Here is an 8924-nt window from a genome sequence, read left to right on the forward strand (position 1 = left end):
AGGTCCCTCACATCTGTACCCTAAAGTTCAGAGTGGGGAAAAAACCTTGACAGTAGGCTAAGGCCTTTGGCTAAGCAGCAGGGGCAGCCATACGCTGGGACGTGAACGGTCACATCCTCACCTCCCAAACCCGTCACACTGAACTAAGGTGGGGTTGGGCTGTTAGGAAGATGATCCTGTCCCAATAGTGCCCATTACCACCAGATAAAGAAACAGATCTTAAGGGAGCATCCGGTCTGGCAAGAAATCTCTTCTCAATGGTTGTGGCTGTGAAACCGTCATTTCTGTAGAGTTTATCTTTATGGCCCCCGCTTTTCTGTTGTCAATCTGTCTGGTCCTCTAATTCTTTCTGTCTGCTGCAGAATTAATTTTACTGGGTGTAAGTTAATTAGGGGAGTGGGATGTAATTGGTTAGAGAATTCTGTTACAATAGGTTAGAACTGGTTAATTACATTTCAGTAAAATGATTGGTTAAGGTCTCGCTGAGAATATTACCGTATAAACTGGGGTCAAACAGGCAGTGGGCGGGGAAATTGGAATCATGCTTGCTAACGGGGGGATGGGAATAGGGAACGGGGAACAGGGACACAGGCAAGGCTCTGGACTGTCGGAGCTGGGAAGGGGGACGTGAGGTAAACACTCTGCAGTGTCAGAGCTCCTAGACTCATAGACTTTAAGGTCAGAAGGGACCATTATGATCGTCTAGTCCGACCTCCTGCACAACGCAGGCCACAGACTCTCACCCACCCACTCCTGTAACAAACCCCTGACCTATGTCTGAGCTATTGAAGTCCTCAACTCGTTGTTTAAAGACTTCAAGGTGCAGAGAATCCTCCAGCAAGTGACCCGTGCCCTACGCTGCAGGGAAAGGTGAAAACCCCCCAGGGTCTCTGCCAATCTGCCCTGGAGGAAAATTCCTTCCTGACCCCAAATATGGTGATCAGCTAAACCCTGAGCATGTGGGCAAGACTCACCAGCCGGACACCCAGGAAAGAATTGTCTGTAGGGATGTGGGGTAAACGCTCTGTGGTGTCAGAGCTGGGTAGGGAACACTGGGGAACGGACTCTGTCCGTGTATAGAGATCAGCCTGACTGGTGTGAAGGGCTTTGGAATCTGCTTGCTTGGAAACTAACCCCAGTAAACATCCTTCTGTCTGCGCTTCGGACTTCTGGTCTTTTGCTGCTTGCTGTCTGTGTGACAAGAGCCAGGGAAGCGGGCAGGGGAAGGGAAAGCCCTCTAACAATGGCTCCTTGCTCCTTTCCCTCCAGGCTCAGGGGTCAAGGATGGGCAGGACTCCAGGCTCTGCTTGAGGGATCCTGGCACAGGGGCTGGTGGGGGAGAAAGGATTGTAGATTCTGACCTGCACTCTGGAGAAGAGGTAATAAGTGAAGAAGTATTTTTGATTCTTACGTTGCTTCAATGTCCCCAGGGCTAGAATTCTACATTCCATAGGGCCAAATGAAGGGGTGAAGCCATTTGGCTAATGAAAACAAGTTATCCAGGGGAGGTTTGCACTCACAACCTCAGCACTGCCCTATAAGTACTGTGTGCTAATCAATTGCACCACTGGAGCACCTGTTGATTCCTAGTCTCTCAGTCCCCTAGGTTGATAAAGGCAAGGAGTGACCCCAAAACATTCTCAGTGGGGTTAGGAGCTGGTATCAACAAGTGTTGTACTTGGTGGGCTGGATTCTTCTTAAGGCTTCCAGGCACCATTTGACCCTTTTGTTCGTCCCTGTGTAATAACAGAGCTGACTGAGACTCACTGTAGAGTCTTGCTGCAGACCAAGAGATCTGAAATCACTGATCACCAGGTCTGAGCATTCGTCCTGCTTTGGGACAGTGTCTCTCATCCAACAAACTGCCCAGTCTGCGCTAGCAGTGAGGCTCCCTCACTAACAGCTGAAATCAGGGAGAGCTGTGTGAAGTGCTGGGACCCAGGGGTGCCTGAACAGGGGCGAACAACACCCCAGGACTTTTAAAAAGGGGAGGGCTCTGCCTTGCCACTTTGTAATGACCGTAAGAGTGAGTGAGGGTGGGGAGGGGGCCGAGAGCAGTGAGCGGGAGGAGGGGTCTTGGGGGAAGAGGCAGGGTAGGAGTGGAGGTTAGCAGGAGGGGTGTGGGGAGAGGGCTGCCCGCAGCAAGTAATGGGGGTGGGGGCATGCAGGGGAACTGCTCCCTGTCCCAACTCACCTCTGCTCCGTCTTCTCCCCTGAGCACGCTGGCCCCGCTCTAATTCTCCTCCCCTCCCAGGCTTGCCGCACTAAACAGCTGATTAGCACCGCAAGTCTGGGAGGCGGGAGAAGTGGAGCGGCACCAGCGTGCTCAGAGGAGAAGGCAGAGGGGAGGTGAGCTGGGTTGGGGAGCTGCTACAGTGGGGGCTGCCTGGCTCTTTGCCATGGCCCCCGCCCCTGCTCCGCCCCAGCCCTGCCCCCCCACCCCTCCGCCCCTGCAGTCACTGCATGGTCCACTCCTCTGGCTCCCAGCTATGCTGCCGGCGAGTGCTGTGGGGCAGTTCCCCTCTCTCCCCAAACTTGGGAGCCAGGGGAGCAGAGCAGGCTGAGGTCCCAGGCCTGTGTGTGGGGAAGCAGAGGGGGGCTGGTCCCAGGCCTCTGTGGGTGACAGGGGGTTGGCTACTTCCTGCAGGAAGTGGAGTGACCCGGCCCCAGCCTGCTATTGCACAATCCCCAGCCACGCTGCACAGCATGCCCCAAGAGGGAGTGGGGGGCCAAGCAGATGATCCAGCACGAGGGGGTCATTCTCATTGGTAGCTGTCCAGTGGCAGTGAGTTCAACAGGCCTTGGCACATGCTGTGTGGGGCAGGAGGTCCTTGTATTTGGAGCAGTGGGAGTGAACTGCGTGCAGTTGTGTCTCTGAGCACAACTGTGAATGTTATGGTGTGTGGGGGGGTTATTGTGAGTGTGGCTGGGGGTGTGAATGTTTCTCTCTCTGGGGGTTGGACTAACATGTCCCTTTGGGTGTGTTGTATGTGAGTATTCTTGGGATTGTGTGAGTCCCTTTGTGTGTGTGTGTGTGTGTGTGTCACTTGCTGCAGAATACAAAATCCTGCAAAGCCATTTCCTACTGGTTAGCCTAGCAACACACTGATACAGTGCCACAGATGCACACACACACAGAGCAGGGCTCAGCAGAAGGCAGCAGGGACACACACGTCTCCCCTGGGCCAGCTTGGACAATTGTCCATCACTACTCGGCACAGTGCTGGTGCCCTCACACGAGGGTGGGCAGTGACCGGGGAGAGAAGGCAGATGTGCTGGATCTTTAAAAGCAGCAAAGAGTCCTGTGGCACGTTATAGACCAACAGACGTATTGGAGCATGAGCTTTCGTGCGTGAATTCCCACTTCGTCGGCTAGATTCAGAAGGAAGCACTTTGGGAAAATCAGTCAAGGCCCTTAGCAGAGCTGGGACACAGACCCAGTGACCCCTGCACCACCCTGGGAGGACAGTGGGGTTTAGTGGTCAGAGCAGGGAGGGGCTGGACACCAGGACCCCTGGGTTCTATCCTTGGCTCTGGAAGTGGAAGGGGTCTAGAGCAGGGGGACTTGGATCCAGGACTCCTGGGTTCCATAGGGGAGACTGTTTTTCCCTGTGCTTCCCTCCCTCGAGAGCCCAGCCCAGCCCCCTAGTGGAGACTGAGCAGGAGTGGGGGGAGTTGTTCTCCCACTCTGGAGTTATGATTCAAACTCCTCCCCCAGGGAATGTGACATCACAGAATCTGCCCCCCCTCCAACATAGAGAAAACTAGTGGGGTTAGGAGGGTTCTAGCTGCAGATACCCCTTGTCATTGCGAAAAGCCCCCAAACCTACTTGCACTCACAAAACACCCTCTCAGGGTATACACCCCCTGCTAGGACAGGACCTCTTGCTCCCACCCCTTTTCTTATCACCACAAGCTGCTCCCAGCCAGGCACCACATCCCATTCACACACCTTTTGTCACTACATAGCTCAGTGGCAATCACTGCCCCGAAGTCACTCAGGTGCAGACACTCCCCACACGAACTCCCCACACCGGATTCTGTCCACACACAGAGAATTCTCTCTGCCCGGCTCCTTCGGTTCATCTCGCTGCTCCCCGTACTGCCGCCAGCCACTGCTCATCTGCATAACCCCGCCCACGGACACGTGACACCTTCTGTCCTGCTGGTTTCAAGGGAGTGAGTTGCCCTTGGGGAGTGAGCAGGTCACAGCACGTCACAGCCCCAGCGCACGTCACAGCCCCAGCCAAGCCGGCTCCAGGCACCAGCTCAGCAAGCAGGTGCTTGGGGCAGCCAAGGGGAAGGGGCGGAACGTCGGGCTCTTTGGCAGCAATTCGGCAGCAGGTCGCTCGGTCCCTCTCGGAGGGAAGGAGCTGCCACCGAATTGCCACCGAAGAATAAGGCAGCGCAATGGAGCAGCCGCCGATTGCGATCGTGGGTTGTTTTTTTTTCCCCGCCGCTTGGGGTGGCAAAAACCCAGCCCTGGCCCCAGCACGTCACAGCCCCAGCACACATCATAGCACGTCACAGCCTGGGGCAGGGAGATATTGGGGGAGGGGATGAGGGGAGAATGGGGGACGGAAAGCCCCAGCCTTATAGACCCATAGGGGCAGGGAGATATTGGGGGAGGGGATGAAGGGAGGGAGAGACCCAGCCCCATAGACCCATAGGGGCAGGAGATATTGGGGTCAGGAGGAGAGGAGAGGAGGTTGGCAGAGACCCAGCCTGGAGTGCAGGGAAAATAAGGTGGGGTGGAGGGAGGTGGGGAACAGAAGAGACATGTGTGGAGTGGTGAAATGTTGGTCCAGGGAAACTGAGTCTCTCCCAGGACATGCTGTGCAGGGGGGAGCACAGGGGTAGAGAGAGAGACCCAGCCCCACAGAGCCCAGGAGGGATATTGGGGGCAGGGGAGGGATGGAGGGATGAGAGACCCAGGGCCATAGAACTCCCATGGCTCCCAAGTTTGGGGGGAGGGGGGAACCACCCCACAGCACTTGCTGGCGGCACGGCTGGGAACCAGGGGAGTGGACCAGGCTGGGGCTGGGTCACTCTACTTACCATGCAGTGAGTGCAGGGGCAGGAGGGCGGGACTGGGGAGAAGCAGGGGCAGGGGCCATGGGGAAGAGCCAGGCAGCCCCTCCTGCAGCATCTCCCAGCCCCAGCTCCCCACTGCTCTGCCTTCTCCCCTGAGCACGCCGGCACTGCTTCACTTCTCCTGCCTCCCAGGCTTGCAGTGCCAATCAGCTGTTTAGTGAGACAAGCATAGAAGGGGAGGAGAATTAGAGCGGGGGCGGCGTGCTCAGGGGAGAAAACAGAGCAGAGGTGAGCTGGGACAGGAAGTGGTTCCTCTGCACGCCCCCGCCCTTGTTACTTGCTGCGGGAAACCCTCTCCCCGCACGCCCCCAAGCCTCCTCCCCAGCTTACCTCCTCTCCACTGCCTCATCTGAGTGTGGCTTTTGGTTCCCCCAACCACTTGGCACCCTAGGCAGCTGACTAGTTCGCCTAGTGGTTGCACCGGTCCTGGACACTGCCTATCGGCAGGATTCCTCCTCCTCCTCCTCAGTAAGATTAAATCTCCGCAGCTAGACAGCTGGTGCATCTGCTGCACCACAGTCCCCCATGCCTGAGCCTCCCTGCCAAAGCCCTGCACCCGGCTCCAGAGAATTAAGTCTCACATCACACTGGGAACTCGACTTCTTGTGCTCAGAGAGTCTCGGCCCCCCTCAGTAGCTGACCTGAGAAACACAGCGTCTGCAAAAGCAGCAAAGAGTCATGTGGCACTTTATAGACTAATAGACATATTGGAGCATGAGCTTTCGTGGGTGAATCCCCACTTCGTTGGATGCATCAGTGTTTGCCTTTTCCAAAGAAGTGCCTGGAGTGCCTTTTTTTATGTGACCCCGTGGCCTAATGGATAAGGCATCTGATTTCGGATCAGGGGATTGAGAGTTTGAGTCCTTTTGTGATTGTGCTTGTGCAGCTTTACCTTTGGGCTAAAAGTCCTGCTCCCTTCAGGGCTGAAACCTCTTCTTGGCTGCTCAGGCCAATGATCTGGCTTCAGCTAGAGCCCTGGGAAGGAGTTGAGGGGAATGGGCATCACAAAGGCTGGGGCAGGAGCCCCAGGTGCTTCCAGTGTAGCCTTTGCCCTTCCTGACTTGCCAAAGAAAATGGGCGGCTGCCCAGGCTAGTATGTAGAGCAGTTTCCCTCTTCCAAATGTGTGCCAGTCTCTGTGTTTGAGGTGGTTTGCTACATGGAGCCTGGGTGTTTCTCTGCTTCTCGCCAGCTGGAGAAAAGCCTCTTGGGGTAAAATCTCCTGCCCCATGGCAAAAGTGAGCACCTTGAGTGGGAATGGTAAGAGGCCCCACCAGGGGGGCTGGCCCTGCTTTCCTACCCTCTTCGATAACGGCCACAGAGCATCAGCAGCTGCCTCGCATGCTGGTCTGTGGGTGGCCTTCAGTGGGTGTTTGGCATGGCAGGGAGCAGGCTGGCTGAGTGTTTTTGTGCCTGTCTGAAGGCCACACATAGGCATGGTCCTGCCCTCCTCTTGCCCTGTCCTCGGTTGTTGTGTGGCTTTTAAGCCTTCCCTTGGAGCTGTCAGTGCCAGCCGCCTCTGCTCTAGGTGCCCAGAGGAGGAGAGGTGTGCTGGGCTCCAGCCTGGGAAGCCTGGCCCTGGCACTCCTTCCTTTAAATGCCATGTGGGCAAGAGGAAGAGCTGCAGCTACAGGGACCAAAGTTGTGGACATCAGATGAAGCAGCAAGAAACCAAACCATCAGGTCAACCCGCAGGAATCTCTAGCCAGACTGTTAAGTTCTAGGACCCCACCCTATAGCGGTCAGCTAGACCAAAGACCTATCTCCAGTGGGCATCAGTGACCCATGAGGAGGAGAAAAAAACCTTGCTGAAGTTTACCCAGGTAGAAAGTAACTATACACACTGAGCTCCAAGACTTTGCAGCAAACTACAATATCTGCAGGAGGTCCCACTGAGATTTGAACTCAGATTCCAGGATTCAAAGTCCTGAGTGCTGCCCATTACACCATGGAACCTGCGCCCATTTTGTTTTCTAGACCCCTGTGTCTCTCGGCTGACTGGTTTGCACTCTGCACTTATTGCTTCCCACCAGCGGCTTCCTCTCGCAGGACTCTCTCTCCTCCTCCAGCGACTGTTGTCCTGCACTATGGGATCCGCGGGTCCTGCCCTGAGTCCCCACATCCCCCTGCTTGGTCTCCATTCCCTGCAGGCTGCAAAAATATCAGGGGAGGACGCCCCTCCCTTCACTCGGTGCTCCCGCTCATATTGGCCAGTTGCAGCCTCATCTCATGGAACTCGGGCAGCTGTCACTTGATCCGGTTGTACAGTCACAGGATCACTGGCTCCCCAGCCTCGATGCTCTTGTGGAAATCCCACAGGCAACACTGCAGGACTTGGCACCATTGGTTTCTTTGATATTGCGGTGTTTGCCTGACCGCTGGAACAAAGCCACCAACTCCTCCCTCACCGACTTCCGTCAATCCCTCTGGTAGCCATAGAACCCTCTGATGCTTTCCTGTTCTGCCAACACCGCCAGGCCTCACCCCCCTGCTCCTTTATCTTGCAAGCTCTGGATGTTCAGCTTCCAATGTCCTCTGCCCTGGGTCAGGGACAGGGACAGCTCCAGGCACCAGTGCAGCAAGTGCATGCCTGGGACGGCAAGCTGCAGGGAACGGCCTGCCAGTCACTGTGAGGGTGGCAGTCAGGCTGCCTTCAGCAGCATGCCTGCAGGAGGTCCTCTGGTAATGTGGATGTTGCTTCTCTCCTGATTCCTGAGGAAAGGAACCTTCCCCAGAAATGGCCATGGATTCTGGGAATCTGCATGTGGCTGGTGGAGAAGCACCAGGAATCATTTGGCTCCTGGCACACAAGGCAATTTAAAACCGGGTGCCCAGACAGGGGCTTGAACCCTGGATCCTCAGATTAAGAGCTTGATGTGCTACCAACTGAGCTAGTTGAGATCATCTTCCCCGTTCACCCCAAGAGCAAGCAGATTAGCAAAAGAGAGGCAAAAAATGTCCCCAGAACCCCTCCTCTTTTTCTGCACGGCCGCTGACTGTCAGCAGGATTACTCCTCCTCCTCCCTTCTGTGCCTCAGTGTGACTAAATCTCCACACCTAGACAGCCGGTCCATCCGCTGCACCCCAATCCCCCATGCCTGAGCCTCCCTTCCAAAGCCCTGCACCTGGCTCCATAGAATTAAGTCTCACCTGTTGCTGGGAACTCAACTTCTTGTGCCCAGAGAGTCTCAGCCCCCCTCAGTAGATGACCTGAGAAACACAGTGTCTGCCTTTTCCAAAGAAGTGCTTGGAGGGTCTTTTCTTATGTTACCATGTGGCCTAACGGATAAGGTGTCTGAGTGTGGATCAGAAGATTGAGGGTTTGAGTCTCTAGGTGGTTGTGTTTCTGCAGTTTTACTCTTGTGCTGAACGTCCTGCTCCCTTCAGGGCTGGAACCTCTTCTTGGCTGCTCAGGCCAATGCTCTGGCTTCAGCTAGAGCCTGGGAAGGAGTTGGGGGTTGGGTGTCACAAAGGCTGCGGCAGGAGCCCCAGGTGCTTCCAGTCTAGCCTTTGCCCTTCCTGACTTACCAAAGAAAGTGGGCGGCAGCCTGGGCTAGCGTGTGCACCTGTCCCTGTGCTGGAGGGTACTTGCTACATAGCGTCTTGGGAGCCTGGGTGTTTCCCTGCTTCTTGCCAGCTTGGGAAAAGCCTCTTGGGGTAAAATCTCCTGGCCCACAGCAAAAGTGAATACCTTGAGTGGGACCAGTCAGAGGCCCCACCATGGGGGCTGGCCCTGGGCCCTGCTTTCCTACTATCTTCTGATGTTGGCTACAGAGCATCAGCAGCCGCTCTGCATGCTGGTGACCTTCAGTGGGTGTTTGGCATGGCAGGG

At 55.8% G+C, this 8924-nt stretch overlaps 1 non-coding gene across 1 annotated transcript; it reads right to left on the reverse strand.

The window, feature by feature from the left end:
- Positions 1 to 6976: 6976 nt before the first annotated feature.
- TRNAQ-UUG (transfer RNA glutamine (anticodon UUG)) lies at positions 6977 to 7048 on the reverse strand. The gene has a single exon. It is a non-coding gene; the product is annotated as a tRNA-Gln (tRNA).
- Positions 7049 to 8924: the final 1876 nt, after the last annotated feature.

The sequence above is a fragment of the Gopherus flavomarginatus genome, chromosome 7, assembly GCF_025201925.1.
Source record: "Gopherus flavomarginatus isolate rGopFla2 chromosome 7, rGopFla2.mat.asm, whole genome shotgun sequence".
Classification (NCBI taxonomy): domain Eukaryota; kingdom Metazoa; phylum Chordata; order Testudines; family Testudinidae; genus Gopherus; species Gopherus flavomarginatus.